At 42.0% G+C, this 24,210-nt stretch overlaps 1 long non-coding RNA gene across 1 annotated transcript; it reads left to right on the top strand.

Moving 5' to 3' along the window:
- The first annotated feature begins 305 nt into the window (after positions 1 to 305).
- LOC141421509 (uncharacterized) lies at positions 306 to 22,513 on the top strand. The gene is made up of 3 exons (XR_012446070.1): positions 306 to 411; positions 19,457 to 19,606; positions 22,293 to 22,513. It is a non-coding gene; the product is annotated as an uncharacterized lncRNA (long non-coding RNA).
- Positions 22,514 to 24,210: the final 1,697 nt, after the last annotated feature.

Below are 24,210 nucleotides of genomic sequence, written 5' to 3'. Positions count from 1 at the left end.
CACGAAGTGATGCCTGACTATATACACATAGTATTTATACTAAAAGTTAGAGACTATAAATTATGTGTACATAATGCATACAAATTATGTATATATATTGTTATATAGAAATATACATACATACCTACTCACAGACAGTTCTCAATTTGCATAGTTCCAATATGTACAAGTTTCAGTTACCACAGATTAGGTAAATAACATCAGGTAGGTAAATGTTCCAATGCACAGTTCAAAAGTTAGTTTATTATAAATATATGTGGACCGTAAGTGTTTGCATAAGCTACAAATGTCGCTTCTCTCTCTTTAGTCTGCAGATCATTATGTAAATCACAAGTGACCATCATTTTGAGAGGCCAATCACATCACTTCTTTCAAAGTCTCTTCAGTGAATAGTTCAGATCTGAAGTTCAGGTATGGTGTTTCTGTAAAGTATTGAATACAAATGGGGGTGTTCGGTGCTCATAATGTATTTAGGAAAACATGATTCCTACAAATTTAGGATTTTTTTCTTGTATGATTTCTGTTCAATACACTAATGTATAACGAGAAAAAATGTCTTGTCATGATTGATCACTGCATGTTTTTCAGTTCACAGATAGGAAAACATGCGGTTGTATTACCTCAGGTGCCCCAGTGATAAAGTCACATGACATAATCGAAAGAGGGAATTGGTCAATCAAGATGAAAGTGGGGCGGAGAAATGAAAACTAAGGAGGTCTGGGGATGTAGCTCAGTGATAGAGTGCATGGACAAGGCCTTTGGTTCAATTCCCAGCACCGAAAAAAGAAAAGAAACCATAATCAGAAAAAAAAGGAAGGTGAGGATTCTGGAAATGAAGTCTGAGTCAAGCACATAAGTGAAGTTGCAGAGTGGATCTCTGACTATGGGGATTTTGACACTGTTGCCACTTGAGACTCTAGCTGCGCAGCCAGGGAAGTCACCAAAGGTAAAATGACTAGCATAATGTTTAAGTGGTTGTGAAAAAAAGGTCAAGATGTCTCAAAGAAAGTGTCTGCGCTTAACAGTTCCTATGTTCTCATTTCCTATGAACTATTTTTTATTTGTTTATTGTGAAATATATTGCACACATAACTACATAATTGTATTAGTTTTTATTATCTCTGTGACCAAATACCTGAGAGAAACAACTTAAGAGGAGGAATGATTTATTTTGGCTCACAATTTTGGAGTGTTCAGGTCCTCATGGCAGGGAAGGCGTGGTGGAACAGCTTACGTCATGGCAGACAGGAAGCAGATGGATACAGGAAAGGATCAGGGCAAGATACAGTCCCCAAGGACACTGGCCCCACCCCGACCTATTTCCTCCATCTTGGGAAGAAAGCACCTTTCACCACCTCCCAGTAACGCCATCATATTACGAAGCCTTTGGGCCGGGGGAGCAGCTCAAGTGGTACAGCACCTGCCTAGTGAGCACGAGGCCCTGAGTTTAAGCTCCAGTTGACACCAAAAAAAAATTTAGGAATCCATCAATGTATTTAAATCACTCATTAGGTCAGTCATAAACTGATTACCTCTGCAAGGGCCACCACAGTTAACACCCGGAGGCATGCTTCACTGATCTCCTAGGCATTTCTTAATCCGATCAAGTTGCCCATTAAGATTAACCATCATAACAACAGTGTGTCCAAAGAGTAATTAATCAAATGAACATCCCCTCCCTGCCCTGCAGATGTATCTACCACCTTGGTAGTTATAGTAAATGTTCCCATCCTCTTTATTGTTTTGCTACACAGGAACTTATTAGTAAACCATTTTTTTTCACTTTTTCTCTTCCCTCTTTTATGTAAACAGAGTCATTTGCTATGTGTATGATTTTGAAGTTGTGTGTATATTGATGCCTAAGCTGTGGTTTAGTCATTTCCTCTGCAGTACTGTTGGTCCCCCCACATTGTGGATGCCCCATCCCTGAATTCAATCAGTCTCTGTTGAATTCCTTTCTCTGTTGGGTTGGCTGGCCAGAATGGATGGGATCATCCCTGTCATTGGTTTCCTCTCTGCCTAGTGAAGGAGAGAGAAAACGAGTTGTTCTGGAAGGTTTGCAAATAGAGAATGTTATTACTTGGCTACTCTCATTCCTTCCCACATGACCATATTAAGACATCATGACCTTCCAGAATGTTTAAGAGCAAAACATTACTCACCCACTCTTGGGGAATCCCAGTTGAACAAAGCTTCTTCTAGAAACACCCAGTATTGGAAAAAGTGGATGTGTTCCTATACGGTGGCCAGATGTCATGGGAGGACAAGGACATACACTGGCAGTGCCCTGTGGTATAAAGAATAGGGTATACTGGGGGGAACCCTACAAGCAGAGAAGTGGCGTGTGCACCATCTTCAGACCCCATTGTCCTACAGAGAAGGGGACCAGGCTGGACAAAACTGTACTGAACACATGACAGCATATCATAAGCTCTAAAGGACAGAGGCTGGGGGAGGGCTGATGTCATGATTCTGGAGTCTTCTTGGGGTGGGGTTTCTGGGGCTCACCAAGAACATCTTGATTAGATGAGGAGAGGAGAAAGGGATGTCTCTTCATTCTGAACACCACTGTCCTGGGATTGTGACACACACATAAACTGTCACCATAAACTTAGAAGAGCCCTCAGATGCAGGGTTCCTGATGCTCCCCAAAGTACACTCTATTTGCTGTCTTTTCTGGCACCTCACTGCAGCCCATTGTTGAGGACATCATTTTAATTAAGCACGCCATCCTATTTCACCAATACTTCTAGGGACAACTTCCAAAAGTCACCTCTTTTCCATGTTCTGAGGATCTCCAGAAGGAGAACCTCAAAAGAGCTCCCTGTACTGCCTCTTCCTATGCCCTAGGATCATCTTTCTAAGATCCAGCTCTGCTGTACCCCTCTGAGGCTCAGACCCCTCCCTTTTCTTCACTGCATCCAGGCTGAAACTTGGGCTATTTAATAAAAGGTCTTGGTTCCTCCATCTGGAAGTCAAGGTCAGTAGCTCCCTTCTGTATCATGGCAAATCCCATGCTCTCCAAGCCCATCGCTGTGCCCATGATTTTATCCTGATCCTGTGATTTGAAATGTAACCCCCAGCACTCACAGCTATTGAAATTCATACAATCCTCCACTCCTGCCTCATCTCCAGGAAGCCCTCCTTGACTGTATCTGTCATCACTTCCTCTCTCCCTCCTCTGCTCTCCTGGAACACATGGGCTTAAAACCTCCGCACATACATGGTTGGACTGCTCTCCAGTTGACTCGTGCCAGTCAGTCCAGAATTCTCCTACCAAAAAAGAGCTTCTTGACCCAGGCACCGCACAAGCCCTGAGCTCAAAGGAGAGAGGAAGAGCTGTCTCTGGTGCTCTCTTGTGCCCCGGCCCATCTTAAACATGGAAGAGCATGTGCTATGGAGGAAGGAGAACTGGGCTGGATGTTAAGATCCTCCTCTGTTCTGGTTCTATCTCCAGTGACACCTCAGCCTACTGTTTCTCCAGGCCTTGGTTTCAAAAGCTGTAAAATGGGAGCAATGGGCTGGGCTAGGTGAATCCCATAAGCTTTTACAGTTTTCAGAGATTCAGTATTCTCCATCAGCGTGTCTCAGCTTTCTTTGTATGCTGGGGTCACCTAAGGAACTTCTAAATAGCAATGCTGCACCCAATCCCAGGGACAGAAAATGTGATTGGCTTAAGGTGGAGCCTACAACCTGCACTAACTTCTTAAGCTGAGGGTGGGGTTGCAGGTGGTGGTCCCAGCTACTTGGAGGAGGATCATGGGAACCCAGGAGTTCAAGGCCAGCCTTGGCAGCATAGCCAGACCCTATCTCAAAAACAAGCAAGTAAAAGAAGCCCCTCTGACAATTCTCACGCAGACAGAATTGGGAACCTGAGGTCAGGTTCTCATATAGGGACAACCAGCTGATTAAAATCTGCTGATTTTGCCAGGCCTGGTGCTGTGGATCTGTAATCACAGTCAGATGCTGAGGCAAGAGGATCACAAGTTGGAGGCCAGGTTGGGCAGCAAAACAAGACACCCATCTCAAGAAAACAAAAAGATCTGCTGAATTTTTAGACAAATCTGTGGCCTTGTGCTGCCCCCTCGTGGTCAGATCTCATTCAGGCCGATTTCCACATCTAAGAGTTTCAAGCTGGAGCAGGAAAATGAAGTGAAGAAAGTTACTGAGAGGCCCAGAGTACTGGCGCACCTGCGCTTCCTGGGTGCACTTCCGGGGGAGGGAGGATTCCTTGAGCCCAACACTTTTGAGTCCAGCCTGGTCTCTCAAATGCTATCTCAAAACGCTATCACAAAAAAATTAAACTAAAAATTTAAAAAGCCGAGAGAGAGAGAGAGAGAGAGAGAGAGAGAGAGAGAGAGAGAGAGAGAGAGAGAGAGAGAGAGAGAGAGAGAGAGAGAGAGAGAGAGAGAGAGAGAGAGAGAGAGAGAGAGAGAGAGAGAGAGAGAGAGAGAGAGAGAGAGAGAGAGAGAGAGAGAGAGAGAGAGAGAGAGAGAGAGAAGGGGAGGAAAAAGAAAGGAGAAAAGGAAAGGAAGAGAAGAGAAGGGAAGGGAGAGGGGAGGGAAGGGAAAGAATATACAACTTTGCTTTCTCATAGGCTCACAGCTGTTCCTCCTTCCCGCTTTCCCCTACAATAAATAAAGTTAAACTGAGTCCCACAGGCAGTCGTATCTACATTAAACATGAAAACTCCCTTTGGGTACACAAACTGAGTGTGAGGGGGGATTCAGAAGGAGAAAGGCTTGGAGGAGCAAAGCCAAGCAGAGGGTAGAGGTAGTGACATGCTAGACGTGAAGGGCTTGGGAAAGGAATTCTGCATGAGTCTTATCATCACTTACCACTCATTGTAGCACTGGGCAGGATCATTTTGCTGAGCTTTGGCGATCACTGCTCACCACACAGCACTCTGAACACTCACAGTGTTATGGGACAAAGTCTTGATCAAGGGCCATAGAGCCTTGACCGGTTCTAGACATTCCAAACTCCTGCCCACTTAATGTGCACGTTCCTGTAGGAAGTTCCCTTCCCACGCCTGATTGTGAGTCTACAAAAAACTGGAGTGCTTGTTTTATTTTTTTAAACATAAAAAAATTTGAAAGTATTATTTTATCATTACAGTGCAATCTGCATAATATATTATTTATAAGAAAAAGAAATTTAAAAGCAGGTTTGACTTCTCAGTTAAATCTTAAAGCTCAGGAGGAAGGAAAGGGGTGGGCTGAGCAGCTCTCAGAGTGCGGTGCCTCCCTTCCCACCAGGGACCACAGGGAGGGGGTGTGTCCCATGGATGGGACCCCGTCAGGCGTATGTATGAAATCCCTGGATATCTTCAGCATCAGCATTTAAGTATGCTAAGTCTCATAGCATGAATCCCCAAATCAGGGAAACTCTGTATTGAACACCTGGGTGACCTCAGATAATGGCCAAGCAGTATGTGTTCCCACCAGTGGACAGCAACAGCACTCCAGTACCTTTCTGTGCCATGCCAGAAGGACAGTCATGAAGAGAAATCTCCTTGAGCAAAACTTTAGGCAATAACCCTGGTCATGCGATTTGTTTGGAAGGGGAATGCCCAGATGTGATTATGTAGAAACGTATGGGCCAATGGTTTGATGGTTGTGGGGAGTGAGGGTGGGTGAGCAGTGATGGGGTGGGGTGAGGGATGCACACTACCTTTCCAAGTGTTTCCACCTGCCCAGGCCCCTCTGGACTGACCTTGATCCTTAGTGTTTCAACTACTTCCTTTCCTAGAATTTTTGTAACTGCCTGAGTCTCCTCCTGCATGTTCTCCCCTCCACCGTAAAGCACATCCCCCTCCCCTCTAGTCTGCCAGCTTGCTTCTCCTCCTGGGGTCCCACTGGGAACTGCCTTGCTTGTAAACTCTTCTCCTACCCCTTCAATTCAATTCAGGGCCCCTCCCTGCAGGGCTTTTCCCATGAGGACACGAGTTTCTGGGAACAGTGTGAGCAGCAATGCTAGACAAAAAGCAGGAAGGTAGTCAGAAACCTGAACAGGACAAACCCAGACTGTGAGGAGGTATTCACAGCTTCCCCGATCTGTCCTGCCTGCCTTCTTCCCTGGCTGCCTTTCTTGGGTAACAAGGTGACAGGTGTGCTACTAGCCTCTTGCTCCTTTGTGGTTCATCCTGCAGAGGAACCCTATCATTCCCAGGTTTATTCTGCAGGACTGACTGCCATCTCTTCTCAGAGAAACTGAGTTTTTGTCTTCCTGTGTGACCTACATCACTGGCTTTTCTATTAGAGTCCTTTCTTGATTTGTTTAGTACAATTTCCAAAAGAAAAGAATTTGAAATACTAAACAAAAGTTTGGGTAATATTTCTTTTGATGAGAAGAGTAATTTTAGTTGTACAAGATTTCACAAATTCTACAAAAGCAAAACAAACAAAAAGAATCATCTGTTAGTTACCATCATGGAAATGGTGAAGATTTTCTTTTGTTTTTTTTTCCTTTTTCTTTTATTATTCATATGTGCATACAAGGCTTGGTTCATTTCTCCCCCCTGCCCCCACCCCCTCCCTTACCACCCAGTCCGCCCCCTCCCTCTCCCCGCCCAATACCCAGCAGAAACTATTTTGCCCTTATTTCTAATTTTGTTGTAGAGAGAGTATAAGCAATAATAGGAAGGAACAAGGGTTTTTGCTAGTTGAGATAAGGATAGCTATACAGGGTATTGACTCACATTGATTTCCTGTGCGTGTGTGTTACCTTCTAGGTTAATTCTTCTTGAACTAATCTTTTCTCTAGTACCTGTTCCCTTTTCCTATTGGCCTCAGTTGCTTTTAAGGTATCTGCTTTAGTTTCTCTGCGTTGAGGGCAACAACTGCTAGCTAATTTTTTTAGGTGTCTTACCTATCCTCACCCCTCCCTGTGTGCTCTCGCTTTTATCATGTGCTCATAGTCCAATCCCCTTGTTGTGTTTGCCCTTGATCTAATGTCCACATATGAGGGAGAACATACGATTTTTGGTCTTTTGGGCCAGGCTAACCTCACTCAGAATGATGTTCTCCAATTCCATCCATTTACCAGCGAATGATAACATTTCATTCTTCTTCATGGCTGCATAGAATTCCATTGTGTATAGATACCACATTTTCTTAATCCATTCATCAGTGGTGGGGCATCTTGGATGTTTCCATAACTTGGCTATTGTGACTAGTGCCGCAATAAACATGGGTGTGCAGGTGCCTCTGGAGTAACAGTCTTTTGGGTATATCAAGATTTTCTAATATATTCCTGTTGGATTTGTATTTAGTTCTCAGTAATAAAAGCACACTTTATGTGAATATACTGCACATTCCAGTGCTAATCTTCTTCACCTCCTATTGTCATTGTTTCCCCATGCCATTCTTTTTTAACTATGTTTTATGGCAGCTCTATATTTATCTGACATGTTGAGGAAATACAGATGGTCATTATTGACAAAAAGAGCTAACATGGGAAATAATAAGAAATAATAACATACCTGAACATTTCATTTGAATTCAAACCAATGTATTACCATTCCTGGTCTTTTGAGTGTAGATTGAAAGCCCTTTCTTGGAGAACAGAGCCATTTATTCCAGTTTCTTGCATAAATCATATCAAGAATACCAGCTTTGATTTCTGGAGAATGGATGGAGCACAGAAAGGACATGTAAAGTCCCTGTGTGCTACCTGGTATCATGACGGCACATTTCTCTAGGCTTTTAGTTATGAGTGTATCTGGCTTAAATAGCCAGGATTCTGTTGAGGTTTTCTAAGAGAGTCCCATCAGCCAGTAGCACTTATAGGAGAATAGAGAGCTGTTGGTTAACTGGCAAATCAGTTATTGTGGTTGGAAAGCTTCTGCCCTTTCTACTGCAGGCATGTGCCCCAGGTACTTATACTGTCCGCATTGCTGGGGATCCTATGGCTTCTAGTTGAGTCCTCTCAAGTTTGCACATTCCTAGAATGGATTCCTGGAGGTGTAATTGTGCATTTATGTGCATGTACCATGTCTTTGAATCATTGTGCTGTTATGTTTCGAAAAGTTTGTGCCATGTCCTTTCATCACATTGGAGGGCAGCAACCATTTGAATGTCCCCTTTCAACACTGAAATCAATAACCACAATTTAAAAACCCACAAAACTTGCTTAGTTTAATATGTGAAATTTTCAGTTGACATTTGATTGATTGTAGAAATGAGTATTTTGCTATTAACACATCATATTTTGTATTATAGATGTAGCTCAGTGGTAGAAGGCTTGTTTAGCACATACAAGGCCTTGGGTTCGATCCTCAGCACCACAAAACAACAATAACAACAAAAGTATATTTCTTTGGAAGTTAGCAAACATATCCTGAGTTAATTTTTGTTTCAACTATTTCTTTATGTCCTCTTGGTTTGCATCCACTTTATCTATTAAGGATATTAAACACTTTTCTACCATTAACAGAAAAATGTTAACATTGTGTTTGCTTCTGTGATTCAGCACAAATTGAATAGAAACCTAAGAGGAACAGACTTTGAATTTTCACATTAAATACAGATAATTTTAGATACTTTAAGTGATTTGTATTTCATATGATCAATTAGTATGTATTGGTTCGTGTTTGTTCAGTGTGAGCATCAAGACTCTTTGAGACCCACGTTCAACATCAGAGTTCAAGTATTCTTGGAACTTCTAGAGTAAATAAATAGAGCATAGCATGAACTGTCAAGTGTTTTCAGCCACTGAAAATTAGCTTGCTTCTCTGCTTTGAAAGTGCTGATGCCTTGGAGAACTTTGAGGGTTTTATTTCTTACATTTTGCTTTTTTTATCTTTCAGAAAAGTCAGAATTTGAATAGAATATTTTGTGCCACCTCCATCAATCCAACCTAAATGATAATTTGGGAGGAAAGAAGGATGAAGGCGGGGGTTCTTATAGTGAAAGTGAAATCTCTAAATTTGTCTTTGTGGCTGATGTTTGAGGATCAGTGATAAAGTTGCTTCCTGAAAAAAGCCACAAAACAGCTCCAAATGGATTTTTCCCTCCTGTGGTACTGGGGATGAAATCAAGGACCTCTTGCATGCCAGCTAGGCAAGTGCTCTACCACTGAGCTACACGTTTAGTCCCTTAAAGTCTTTCTCAAAGGTAAAATACTATCCTATGATAATTAGCAAATTGTTAGTTTTAAGTTAGCTAAAGTTACCTGGTGAAAGAACATGCTGATGAACAGAAATGTCCCCACCTCCTGTGGTTGGGGCACTCTCAGGTGAACACTACGGAGACAAATTTTTCCAAGGCACCAGGCCTAGGCAACTTCGTCACCCCATCTAGGTGGTATATGTTCTTTTCCTGGGGAGGGGGCAAGTTTCATATTGGGACAAATATGTCTTGCTGTGGAGGAGGTAACTGCATGGGACAGGGATTCTGAGTGAACCTTCATGGCTGGGGTGAAAATCTCAGGTCTGCTGATGCTGTGTTTGCTCCTGAGTCTGTTTACTTGTGTATAAAACGAGGCTAACAAGCCCGCCTTCATCACTGGGCAGTATCTCAGGTGCTTGTTGGATTCTAGAGTGAAACCCAAGGTTTGAAGAAATTAGGAGCTCATCAAAGGTTGGGCCTCTGAAACCTGCCTCTCCATTCTTATGATCTCTTTGAGGGGAGACCTCCCTTCCTTAGGGCTTGTTTCCAGGGTGCAGAGCTGAGGAGTCCAGAGGGGACAGCTGTTGCAAGGGATATAGGGAAAACCCTGCCTGCTGTCCAGCTCTCTACCTTTGTTTCAGTCTTTCTGCAGCAGTCTCCCCTTCAGGGGCTGTAGCCTTTAAAAGCATGCCTGTAGTCTACTCAGGAGGCTGAGGTGGGAGGATCACTTGAGCTTATGAGTTCAAGACCAGCCTGAGCAACACAGTGAGACCCCTACCTAGAAAAAAAAATGTTCACTAAACACATGTCAACTAAACAGAGCACAGACTTTGTGTAAGTAGAGAAGCACTAGAATGTAGCCCTTCCACTGCTCAGCTGTTTAAGAGGATGTAGTCCTGTACATCCTACACAGTACTAACCCAGTGTAAGCACACCCTTAAAACTCCAGGAAGAGAGACACAGGCAAGTAATCCAGAACGGTCGTGGAACCGTCTTAGGACTTTTTCCTGCTAGTTTTGCATTTGCAGCATTGGTGTTTTTCTAGCAGAAAAGTTAAAGCTAGAATGATGACAGTGGGAAAGTCAGTGGGATTATGGATGAGAGAAGGTACTGGTGAGTTTCTAGGAAGGGCTGTCACTGCAGGGGGAGTGAGGGATGTTGAATCCAACACAAGAAGCACTCAGCCTTGCTTTTCTGGGGGAGCACAGTCAGGTGGTGACAGTGATGTGCCCTTCTGACGGAGGGAGAGGAAACAGTGCAATTGATTTAGCATTTGATTGACATTCAAGCCAAGTCTGGTAGGAGGAAGCAGATGAAATGCTACTTTATAGTGGAAAGTGTGGAGTGGTGAGTTCCCCTTAAACAGGCTAGAAGGCAGGAGGAGCTGTGCAATTAGCATTTCTGAGCTGAAAGAGGCTGAGATGGATGGTGGAATCCAGCTAAAGAGAAGCCAGGTGAAGACATTCATCTGGGCCGTTATAATGTCTGAGCAGTTAATTTTACTTAAATTGAAAAAGAGGAAGCCAACCAGCAAAACATGTGTGGTGTGTATAACCATCTCAAATGTTTCCACCTGTGCACCCCCCTTACCCACCCCCCCCCCCCCGGACCGTGCTTGATCCCTGGGTCTCAGTTGCTACTTTTTCTAGGATTTCTGAAACCCATCTGTGTTCCCTACTTTTTATCCCCAACCCTGTCTTAAAACATATCCCCCACCCCTCTAGTCTGCCAACTTGTTTCTCCTCCTTTGGACCCCTCTGGTAGCTATCTTGCTTGCAAACTCACCTTCCTATCCTTTTAGATCAATTCAGGGCCCTGAGGACATGGGACTCTGGGTACAGTGTGAGGAGCAATGATAGATGAAAAGCAGGAAGGTAGTCAGAAACCTGCACAGGGCAAACCCAGGCTGTGAGGAGGTGTCCTAGCTCTGTCCTGCCTGCCTTCCTCTGGCTGCCTCTCTTTATTGTCCTTCCTGCCAAGGTGACTGGAGTACTGGCCTGTTGCTCCTTTGCGGTTCATCCTGCAGAGGAAATCCCATCATTCCCAGGTTTATTCTGTGGGACTGCCATCTCTTCTCAACAAAACTGAGTTTTTTCCTGACGGTCTGACATCTTTGATCTGGCCTCTTAAACTTGTGGGCTTTTCCATCAGAAAAGAGTCTGAAATACTTATGAAAGTAAACTTGTTGAAAATTTGGACAATTCTAGGAAAACAGGAGATACTAAAGTCATTGGATTAATTGGTATCTCAGGGAAGTTGTTAATTTTGTAGTATATTCCTTTGGGTTTGTATTTAGTCCCATAAAATACAGGCATTTTACAAAGATGTGAATGTATTGTGACTCACTTTCTAGCGATCCTTTTAAATTCCATGTGCTGTCAATATGTCCCTGTATTCATTTTTTTCTACCATGCCTTTAGAAGTTGTGTATTTAACATGTTGGGTTGTGGAATGTCATTATTGAAGAAGTGAGTTAACATGGGGAAAAAAATTCACATACCTAAAGCCTTCGTTTTATGTTATCATTCACTGGTAAATGGATGGAATTGGAGAACATCATTCTGAGTGAGGTCAGCCTGGCCCAAAAGACCAAAAATTGTATGTTCTCCCTCATATGTGGACATTAGATCAAGGGCAAACACAACAAGGGGATTGGACTTTGAGCACATGATAAAAGCAAGAGCACACAAGGGAGGGGTGAGGATAGGTAAGACACCTAAAAAACTAGCTAGCATTTGTTGCCCTTAACGCAGAGAAACTAAAGCAGATACCTTAAAAGCAACTGAGGCCAATAGGAAAAGGGGACCAGGAACTAGAGAAAAGGTTAGATAAAAAAGAATTAACCTAGAAGGTAACACACACGCACAGGAAATCAATGTGAGTCAATGCCCTGTATAGCTATCCTTATCTCAACCAGCAAAAACCCTTGTTCCTTCCTATTATTGTTTATACTCTCTCTACAACAAAATTAGAAATAAGGGCAAAATAGTTTCTGCTGGGTATTGAGGGGGTGAGGGGGAGAGGGAGGGGGGCGGAGTGGGTGGTAAGGGAGGGGGTGGGGGCAGGGGGGAGAAACGACCCAAGCCTTGTATGCACATATGAATAATAAAGGAAATAAATAAATAAATAAAGCCTTCGTTTTATATTGAAACCAATGTATTTCCATTCCCCAAATCTTCAGGTATGGATGAAATCCCCTTCTTAGATAAAGAGGTCATTTATTTGAGTTTCTTATAGAAACCAAATCCAGAATATTCAATTTTGATTTCTGGAGAATAGAGGAAAACTGGAAAGTTATTTAAAGACTCTGCTTCCTAGATTGTTCATTTCTCCAAGATTAAATTCAAATACAACTGGCATAAATAGGTATTTGCAGTGAGATGGCTGAGTCTTGGACAGTATGGTGGTGGGTTTTTGGAGCATAAATGTGCAGATCGTCTAAGAGATTCCTGTGAGTCGCAACATTTCATAGGACAGTGGAGAATGTCAGTTAATTTAGCAAGTCGGTTATTGGAGATGGAAAGCATCTGCTCTCCCACCTTGTGTCTGTGACATAAGTATTTACCCAGTCCCCCATTGCTGGGGATTCTCTGATTTTTAGTTAACTCTTCTCAAATTTGAAAAAAAAAAAAAAAAAAGCCATGAAGAATCTAAGGATGGATTCCTGGAGATTAACTGCATTTCTGTGGGCACGTGTGCTGTGTGTCCTTGCATGTACATGTGGTATTTGCCATATATTGTCAGATTGTTTTCCAAAAAATTAGCCTGTATAAGCTCCCTTTCTTCATATTTTAATGACCACTACATTGACTTTGGTAATAACAATTTAAAAACCCACAAAAGCTGCTCTGTTTAACTGGTGCAATTATAAACTGTATCTTGTTGGCATTTTTTTAGGTTTAGAAATGAACATTTTCCTCTTAAAATAGTTTATTCTTGATCACTTTCCTTTATTTCCCCTTCTTTGCATCTCCTTTTTGTAAATTAAGAATATTCAACTTTTTCCCATCATTCACACCTATGTTAACATTGTTTCTGTCGTTCAGCATTATTTGAATAGAAACCCTGAGAGGAACAGATGAGAATTCTAATTTAAATACAGATACATTTTAGATAATTTGAAATCTTTTACATATTGTTTGATTAAGTGGTATTATTTATTTGTACTTAGTGTGAGCATCAAGATTCTTCGAGGTTTTGGTTGAGGATGTGGGTAAATGCCCAAGCCATAGAGCATTTGTCTAGCATGCCCAAGACCCTGGAGTCTGGAAGAAATTTAGATTCAACATAGTGTATATGTTCTTGGAATTTTCAAGTAAATGATTACAGCAGAATAGCCCATCAAAGCTTTTCAGCTATTACATAAATTTCCCCTGTTTAAAGTATTAATGACTTACACTACTTTTGTAGGGTCCTAATTTTAGATGCTACTTTTCTGTTGCCTTTTAGAAAAAGCAGGTTTTGAATTAAAATAGCTTGTGTAACCTCTATTGATAGAACCTAAATCATGTTTGATAGACAAGAAGGATGAACAGGAGATATTTATAGTGAAAGAGTTAAACCTCAAAAAAAATTTTATGACTGAATTTGGGGATTAGTGATAAAATTGCTTCCTGGAAAAAGCTATAGAACAGCTCCAAATGTGTTCTTGTTTTTGCAGAGCTGGGGATTGTACCAGCGCCTGGTACATACTAAATAATCACCACTGAGCTACATCCCTAGGCCAAAATAGGCTAGATGGGCAGAGAATTTCTCCCCATAGGTTGTCTGTGCCTCAGGGGAGGACTGTGGAGACAATTTTTCTCTGAGGCTCTTAAGACTCAGTCCTCCAATTCCATTGAAGTGTGCACTTTTCCTGGGGGGAATTTTTTCATAGTGGGACAAATGTGGCTTGTGGAGGAAGGGGTCTGCATGGGGGAGGGATTCTGAGTGGTCCTGCTTGGCCTGGGTTGAAGTCTCAGCTCAGCCACCTACCAGTGCTGTGACCTTAGAGGAACACTTCTCCTGAGCCTCTGGTTCTTTGTGAGACATGCTTGTTTCAATTTCTGTAGCCCAAGCCAGGTCTCTTCCTGCATCACCTGTAACAGGGGCTTAAAAACTTACTTTAGCCATGAATTGACTAAAAAAAGCAGCTGGATGATTGCAACGCCTCTTTTCCATAGAAATGGAAGAAGTAAATGCACAGTGGGGGAAAAACTTTTGGTGTAGTCAGCTTGGATGCTGGCCAGTTTACCTTGCTTATTAATTAAACTGACATCTTCTTCCTCTTTGTCTATATGCTAGAAAGTCCAAGGTTAACTCCCTTTATGCTTCAATTAAACCAGGCAGTCTTCTACTCCCTATCTCTGTCTGACCGCGAAAGCACTAAAGCTATCAGGTGAGACATACATCTTCAGAGGTGTGGCACCAGGCACCTACAGAGTCAAGACCAGCAGCCATTGTGGACATGCTTTTCATCACTTAGTTAGGCTAAGTTCAGGGACTCCGCTTTAAAAGGCGAAAGTTTTTGCTCAGTGCTTTGACAGGTTGACTCTTCCTGTCCTCTTCTGAATAATAAAACTTATTTCCTTCTCCTCAAACCCCTGCTCTCATTATTTGTGAATTGTAAATTTGCATTGAGGCCAGGGAATCAGTTTCCCATAACATACATGACTCCATATCAAAGCATCATAAAGGGACTATAATTGGATCTTTCATTGCGTGTGCGCGTGTGTGTGTGCGTGTGTGCGTGCGTGCGCGTGTGCGCGTGTGTGTGTACGTGTGTGCATGCGTGCGCGTGTGCGCGTGCGTGCGTGCGTGCGTGCGTGTATTGGATACAGTGTCTTGCTATGTAGCCCAGTCTGGCTTTGAACTCATGATATTGCCCCAACATTCCTCAAATTCATGATCTTCCTGCCTCAGTCTCCCCAAGACTAGGATTACAGGTATAAACCACCATGCCCAGTTTGTATTGTATTCTTATACTGGTAATTGTGTTTGATATTTGTTGAACAACCTTGGACTGTCTTAATGTCTGGTTTTCAGTAGAGACCCAAACTCACATTGGGCATAATGGGATTGGGGTGGTTTTTTAGGTGGGGGTGGTTACGGTGAGGGCTTCAGATCCTAAGGCTTATAGAATTGTCAGTGTTGCCATAGAGCCACCAGATTTTGCGATTAGAATGAGTGAATTCTAGTTTGTTGGCCTCATGCCTGGAAGAACAGTGGCTCAAATACTGAGGCCATTTTGCCATAGGAGGTCTCACAGGCAGGAGAGTATGCCCAGCTGGCTGATGAGTCAATACTAACATTTGTATTGAAGGATAGAGCCTGGATATGTTAATATTAACAAGCTTCCATTGAGAGACCAGCACTTTACAACTAGCTTGGGATCACCTGGTTTGAGCCCTAGGATGCACTACTCTTAGTCCCAGGCAGACTCAGATGACTGGTCACCCTATGTGCAGAGTTTTAAATGTCACATACTGACATGGTAATTCCCCTGGGGGACTGATACTTTTGTCCTGGGCAGGCATGGTATCCTAGCATCTTCTGTGTTCATTGCTCTGTTTGGGCCCTATCCTGAAGTAGAGCAGATAGCAGTAATTGTCCCTTTTAAAAGGAAGATGGCAGTGAGAAATATGTCAGGCAATTGCTAGGTTTTGCACTGGAGAGTGGCTGACTGAACTTGGCCATGGTTGTACAGATCTTAGGGATGTTATAGTTGGCCACAGATTGTAATTGAATAAGCAACATAGTGATTTTTTTGCCAGGGAGGACTAAAATAATTTACTGCTATACTTACATCATTTTTGCTGTACTTCATTATTGTCAACTAAGTTGAGCTAAAAAGCTCATTTATTAGATTGATTATATTATCCAGTTGTCTTTTGGGATCCACTTCCAGAAAGGAGGCAGAGGTTTAGGAAAATGAGTTTTTCCATTTTGGCCTTACCTATTGAGTTCAACATTTTGATTTTAGTCATGTGAATTTTATAAGCTCCTGGCCTCAAGATATTGGTCTTGCCACCTTGCTTTTATACCCATCCAGCCTAACCACCTGGCCATACCAACGTATCATTAACCAAGTAGCTTTATTCCTTAACCTGGCCTTGCCCACTTGGCCAACACCCACTGACTTCATTGGTCTCTTGGCTTTCCTATCTGGCCTTGCCCTGCTTACCCACCTGGCCATATTAGGTTCCTGGCCTTAATCTCCTTGCCTTACTCACCTGGTCTGATCAATATAGCCTTCCCTAGTTTGCCTTGTTCACCTTTCCTACCCACCTAGACTTGTTCATGTGATATTACCTGCCTGGCTTTGCTACCTGACTATGTGAACCTGGCCAAACTCAGCTGGCACTAATATCCTGGCTTTACAAAGTTATTACCCATCTGCTTTTAACCTCTTGACCATGCCCACCTAGTACAACCATCTAGTTGTAACAATCTAGAATCAGTAAGCTCCTGGTTGTACCTTATCCTACTTGGTCATATTCCAATGAAATTATTAAGCTCCTGGCCTCAATATTCTTATCTATCTGGCTTTACCTGCCTAGTCTTACTCACCTAACCATTCCTACCTCATTTAAAATTTTGGCCTTACCTACCTGGCATAATGACCTGGACTTGCCAACCTGAACTTACAAGCTCCTACTCTTAATATTATAACCTAAACCTCTTGGTTGTAGGCACCTGGATTACCCACCTGGCCTTGCCACTTAACATAAACCCATAGCTTCATTCAGCAGGTTTGGTCTCTTTTAATTGTTCTGCTGGGCATATCCTAATGGCTAAAATCCCAGGCCAGAAACCTCTACCCATTCCTTCCAGCCTTACCCACAAGGTCATACACAGTCTCAACATTTCAGCCTTACTCACATAGCTAACTTTCCTGGTCTTATTCACCTGGTGAGAGTCACCTATCTTTATTCAAAACAACTTTGTATACTTACATACCTAGCTTAAATCATAGGCTTTCAGTTAAGCCCTCCCCACTTTAATCCCTTAATCTTATCCACACCAGAGCACCTGCTCCCAACTCCCCATCTAAAACCCTGGACCTAATCCATGGCTTACCAACCTAACCTTAAACACCTTGACTTATTAGCTTCCTGACCTTACTCAACTGGCCGTACCTCCTGACTGTCCATACCTGATCTTCCCACCTGGACATTTCTCTAGCTTTACACCTTAGTCTGATTTCAATAGCCAAACATACTGTCCAGAAGTCTTGCCCAACTCCCTGAACTCATGTACAACTGGCCCAGTTCACCAGGATTTAGCTTCAAGGGCCCAAATACTAGGCCTTACCACCTTGGTATTAAACATCTGTCTATATTGAATTAGTTGGTCTTACCTTACTGTATTTAGTTTCATGGACTTACCCAATTTGCATTATGATCCAGAAAAGGGCATTCCCTTCTGGCTGTACTGATTACCCAAACCCCCTCGGGCAAATGCCCTGCCCAGAACAACCAGCCCACACAGGAAGCCCATACTCACCTGGCATTACCCATAAACACTTGGCCATGCAAACTAAGTATAAATAAATTGTTTCTTGAACTGGCCACTTCCTCTTGGCTTGCCCCCTGGAAATACTGTCATGATTATACACCTGGAAAGATCTGTTATCATATACTCTGTACTAATTTAGCTGAAAGAGTCGGCCTTGAGGCCCTGTTGTGGTTCATACCTGTTATCCCAGCTTCTAGAAAGGTGGGGATTGGGAGGATCAAAATTCAAGGCCAGCCCATGCAAACATGTTAGTGAGTACCATCTCAATACAAAGGCCAAGTGTGGTAGTATGTACCAGTTACCCTAGCTATGCAGGAGGCATAGGTGGTAGGATCAGTGTGAGGCCAACCCTAGGCAAGAACTGCAAGACACTCTCTGAAAAAGAGCTAAAAGCAAACAGGGCTGGCTGGGGTATGTATGGCTCAAGTGGTAGAGTGCTTCCTTTGTTTGAGGTAGCCCAGTACCTCAAACAAATAAACAACAAAAAAAAAAAGTGGTATTGACATCACAGTCAAGAGCCCTTGGACTTACCACATTGGTATTAACCATCTATGTTTATTAACTGGCCTAAAAAATCCCCTTGACCTTAACGTATTAGCTATACCCACAGACTCTACCAACACAGGCCATTGTATACTGCATCTATCAAGATGCCTTACTCCCCTGCCCATTGCCTGGTCCAACCCCACCCCCCTATGACCCCAACAAACAATACCACACTACCATTACCCTTCCAACCAGCCTTCTGAAACTGGCATTACATTCTCACGACTCTAAATTCAGCCTTAACCAGTTGGTGCTTAACAGTTATCTTGATAATGCCCCAAAATACTTGGCCTTACCAACTTGTTGTAAACACCTGTGTTTACCTAGGCAGAAAATCCTCATCTAATTCCCTTGGCCTTCCTTACCTATTATTGACAACCAGACCACTGTAGCCCTATACTAAGATGTAATTCCAGCTCTCTGCTTTATGGTGCCCATACAACCCCCTCAGAATTCCATGCTTTTTCCAGCCAGACTTTGACAATCTGTTTTTAGCATCCCAGGCCCCTACAGCTTGAACTACCCACTGGGCACTCATCACCATCTTCATATCCTGATCTTAACATTCTGACTCTTCCCCCACAATTCTTTTTGCCTTGACTGTATCCAGTGGCCTACTTCCCTGGCCTTCCAGCCTTGTCCTGCCCAAGGTCCCATGCCTAAATACCCCTGGTCTTAACAACTACCTACCAAGAACACTTGGCCTTACCAACTTGGTGTTAACCTCCTACCTTTACTTAGCTACCCTGAAAATACTCATTGGACCTACTTAGACTTTCCTGACTGGCTTTCCAACAAGTCCATTGTCCTGTGGCTCTACAGAAAGGCCATATTCCCTGTGACTTAAACCATCTAAACTTGCCAAAGAACTTAACCCTTGAGCTCACGCTTAGCTAGCTTTGTCCAACTGTTTTTAGTCCTAAGTCCTCCAATTCTCTACCTTATTTTGTGTTTACCACACTTTACGCAGCTGATTTAAGCTTATGACATTTTTGTACTGACTGTACCCTCCTACTTAGCTCCTCTGGCCAGCAGCATGCTTCCAGGTCCATGTACTTAGTGCTATTATCATAGGTTCACTTAACTTTTAAAGAGAATCTTTTACAAAAATTTCGGGGTTCATTCCTTTCTCCTAAAAATCATTAACTATCCCTTAAAATTGCCTACATGCCCACCCTTCCATCTCCTTCTCCCGTTTGAAGATAGGTATGGAAGCATCAGAATCTCATTGAATTGTTGGGTATTCACCTCCCCTGAATGGGCAGAAATGAATTTGTATGCTTTTTCTCCTGTTATTCTGTTAGTTCATTTCAGGAACCTCCTAAAGCCAAGGAGTCACTTTCCCCCAGTGTCTGCAATGCCTCACCTCCTCTCAAGCATCTTCATATAGAGATATTCTGCTACTGACCCCACAATGTCAGATTCATCATCAACTCCTTGGGATTGAGCCATCTGTAAGTACAACAATATGCTTATAAGTACATGTTCATAGCTAGCCTTCCTGAGTTGAAATCTTGCTCCTGGCTTCCTGGTAAAGGGTTGTGGGTAGAGATCTTTTATAAGGTCAGTTTTCTCACTGGATAATCATGAGGATCCATGAGCAAATATATAAAAAGGAAATGTAAGGAACTAAGATATTTGTTCAGTACCTGGTGTATAGAGAGCACTGAAGGCCTAGTTACTGAGTTTATTTTAAAATAGTTTCCTTCCTTATCACACTACTGTTGGTCCTTAGTTCCAGTTGTCTGTAGTTACAGATGGAATGATCAAAGTACCTGAATGGAGGGGAAGCTGTGTAGGGAAGCAGGGGAGTGGAGGTGATGCTCTTGGCCTGGGCAGTCTATATCCAGGCCATGCTTTTGTGAGGGTAGCTGGGGGGAATACAGGGTGCCCCTGGAGGTGGAGATCAGATTCTTGGATCTGGAAGGAGGTTAAGATAACCCTCCCTAAAGTCCAGAGAAAAGGAAGCTATGTGTGGGCATCTGGGGTATTAGTAGATGAGACTGCAGCAGCAGAAAGGAGCTACAAGGTAAGTAGAAGGTACTTCAAGAGGATCAGCAAAGAAGAAACAGGACAGTTTGCATAGGAGGGTTCAAGGGTAGAAGACAGCCATTGGGTCTGGGAGTTACAGGAGGTAAGAGAAAGGTTTGGAGCCAGTTGTGGGGACAGAAGCCTGGTTGCAATGGGCTCAGGTGCTAAGTTGGGAATAAAGTTGTGGAAAGAGCTTTCTTGGGAAACACTCTTGAGGAAGTAGTTGAATAATATGGACTAGTGTGCTCTGTGCTTTGGGAAATGACATTTGCACTCCAGCATTCTGCCCTGTTGCATTCAACTTGTGTGTATAGTGCTTCTAGATGTGCAAGAGCAGGGAATGAGACAGGAAAGTAGAGCCAGGTCATGCCTGCATTAGAATATGGTACTGTACCCTAATGAAGTTATGACTGTGGCCAAAGTTGTCTTTTGAGCTCAGATTCAAAGAATTACAATCTTTTATCCACTTCCAAAGATGAAGGAGGTGCTTTGGCATGAAACAGGCTAGTTTTAAACTCAATTAGAATTGAAGAAATGAGTTGAGTTTGGATCTATGTAAAATATACATAATTTTTCATAAAACTCTTTACCTTTTATTCACTTTGTACATCTCTTGTGCATTTCATTTATGATAGAAAAGTCATTTTGGGAGTGAGTCTAGTAAGATATATATATGAATTTCCTTAATTGGAGAACTATAAGTAAGCATATTTTTATTTTGAAGTATTGCATGCATAACTTGTTTGAGGACATGTAATCACACCAGTATTTCTGAGAGACATAAACCTTTCAAATTTTGTAATCTGGGCATATTGTATATTCTTATTTTTAAAATTATGTTTCAAAATACAAACAAAATTCATATAAATAAACCTTTTTCTCGCTCATTTAGGACTTAATAAAATCCAATGTCACCATGAACACAGTACTGCTGAATATGTACCCTTTGGTTAAGTGGTCTTTAATTTCTTTTAAGAAAACAACATTTATGTGTATATATATACTTATTCTCCAGAAAAGCAATGAACAAATGACTCCCAGGCTTCTTCCTGGGGAAACTTTAATAAATAATTGTGAATATAGAAAACATAATGTCACTAGTGATCTCTTTTTTTTTTTTTTTACATAAATTAACTCCAGGTAGGGGAAACAGAGTAGCATGCCTACTATTCATCTATTTTATATAATGCCTGGGACTATTTTCTTTGGTAATGATGCTCTGTCTGAATGTTTGGGAGTTCCCTTAGTGCTTTTGAATTAAATGACAAGTACTTAGATCCTAAGCACGCACTGGAACCACAAAGGTGTTCTTATATATTCAGAGCAGATGGAACGTGGACCTGACCCCAAAGAACTTTCCCAGTATATGAAACTACTCTGATATTGGAGGTGAACAGGAAAGGTGACCTCAAGAATGGGGGAGCATGGCATGGGAGAAAGCAGGATTCCTTCCTGGCTAATGCTTTATTTTTACACTTTTCTTCTTGAGTTGACTGTCCCCCCCCCAACCCCCACCCCCCACACACCCATGTTGCAAAGGATTTCTTAGAATGTGGCCTTCAGGGAACCTGTTTCAAGTTTAGTTCTACAGCTACTTTACCAAGGGAGTCTAGACTAAGAGTTCCATTAAGCTTTTGTGGCATTTGAACAACACATATAAAACAGCAAAGGGATAGTTGTAAAAACAAGCCTGAAAATATCTAAAGTACTGGAGAGACACAAACTCCAAGAAGACTGGAACCAGGCACAGGAAATAGTGGCCTTCTCTTCACATAAAGGCCCTGTCGTTAGCCCAAATGTATGATGCTAGAGCTCATTCAATTCTGTCAAATCCCTTAGAAGAGGGTTAATGGTGTCTTACCAGGTACATGTGTTGCTTTGGCCGGTAGTGTTTTTGCAGGAAGATGTTCAGAGAGCCAGGAGCCTGAAGTGCAGATAGAAAGTTCCTCACCCTCTCACCCATCTCTTTGGAGCTATGTGAAAGTTTTGCATTGGTATCTGTTTGTAAATGACAATCAAATGATGGTTTGCATATGCATGCCTGAATTCTTATGGGCCTGATAATTATTGCTGATGAATTTCAAAAACAAATTCTATTTCCAATACTAGGATATTCCTACATTTGTTAAGTAGTCTTCTATGAAATTTATGATCATCAAGAAGCCTCCTGTATGCGGGAAGTTACTGCAGAATGGAAAAAATGTGGAGTGACCAGTGAACCAGAAACTAAAATTACTATGAAGGTATATATTTTAAACTCAACTTGAATCAGCAGCAGGAATACATATCTCTTAGCTTATGGTATTGAGAGTGTTTCAAAAAAATGAATTCTGTTCTTCCATTTTATTTCTATATTTCTAAGAAAGTAATTGTTTCCTCCCACCACTGAGGTTCAAATACTTTTTAAAAAATTATTGTCATACTGGGGGTACACTGTGACATTTACAAAAGTTCTTACAATATATCACAGTTGAATTTATCCTCTCAGAAAGCAATTATTTTTGCTAAATTTATAGCTCATTACCAAAGTACTTCTGAGTTTCAGAAGTACTTATCTGCAGCCATCACAAAAGTGAACTGTCCAGTGTTTTTTCCACAAAAACGTTTTAAATTTTCTTGAAATTTTATTAAATTTTTCAGTGTTAGTGTCAAAGTGACCCAAAGCATTAAAGACCAGTGAAAGAAGTTGCTAATAAGGAATATTGGTCTTATGAAATTGTCATTAGATTTATACTCATTTACTATCTATACCTTGGTTTTCATTTAAAGGACTAAGTTATTTTTAAAATTTATTTTCATTTTATGCTGAGTGTGTGCCATAACCCACCTAGCATAGCATTTGTTTGGAAGTTCTTTTTGTCCACCTCTTTTAGTTTGGTTTTTGGTTTATGAAAAGTTGAGCACATGTTTGACCCCATTGCATTAAAATAAGAAGTGTGAGAGAGTTCATTGAAATGATGCAAGTTGCTTGATTTGATTACAGGGACCTAGTCACGTGTGGAAATGCTCAGGTTTGTCAGTCTTCCATAACTTTTGAGTGCAGACAGTCCTTTATAATTCCCAAGGGTCTCTTTACACCTAGTGTTATTTGAGCCTCTTGAAAATGCAGCTGAAGAAACAAATTGGTAAAAGCAGGCAGGTGGTTATCCCAAGTCACATCCAGGGCCTCTTGTAGAGTCTGGCCAGAGCCATCTGTCCCTAGCTCCTGTTACCAGGTTTTTTGCCTGGCCTGGGAGACAGAAGCAGTGGTCGGGATCTGAGAGGTTGGTTCTCAGTCCTTCCAAACAGACCAAGCCCTGTCATATACATCCAAGATAGTCACAAGAAACTATAGCTTGCCCAGATTTGATTAGTTTGCTAGAGTAGTTCACAGAACTCAGGAAAACACTTTACTTAAATTTAGTTTTTTTTTAATTAATGGTTTAATAAAGTATTCAGATGGACAGACAGACAACATAGTGTGAGGTCTGAAAAGATTTTGAGCAGAAGCACATAATACATAGATTCATTTGCTGTGAGAAGTCTCTACAAACCCAGTGCTTTTGGCTTTTTACAGAAGCTTCATTTGTAGGCATGATTTATGATCTCATTGACCATTGGTAATCAACTCAACTTTCAGCCCTTCTCTCATCCCAGAGGTTAGGGGATAGGAAAGTCCCAACCCTCTAATCCTGCCTTGGCCTTTTCCTATAATCAGCCTGCAGCCACATTAGCATACAAATGACTTCCAAGAAGAGTAAGGATTATAGGAGCTGTTTGCAGGAATAAGGAAGACCAAATACATATTTCATAATCTCATACTTCTAAAGTATAAGACAATAAGACACCAAGCATTGCACATGAGACCCATGATTTTTCTGTGCAATGTGTTTTTCCCCCCACATACACCAGAAAATAGCATAGTATAGTCTCAAAATCAGATGTCTGATGTCCCAGTGAGAAGCCAGTAAGTGAATGTCTCTGTGTGGCACTAACATTTAGATAAAGGCATAGTGTGGGCAAGGGCAAAACTGTACATTTTTCTTTT

The sequence above is a fragment of the Castor canadensis genome, chromosome 1, assembly GCF_047511655.1.
Source record: "Castor canadensis chromosome 1, mCasCan1.hap1v2, whole genome shotgun sequence".
NCBI classification, from domain to species: Eukaryota; Metazoa; Chordata; class Mammalia; order Rodentia; family Castoridae; genus Castor; species Castor canadensis.
Note: the sequence above shows the minus strand (reverse complement) of the source record. Positions and strands in the feature narration are given on the sequence as shown.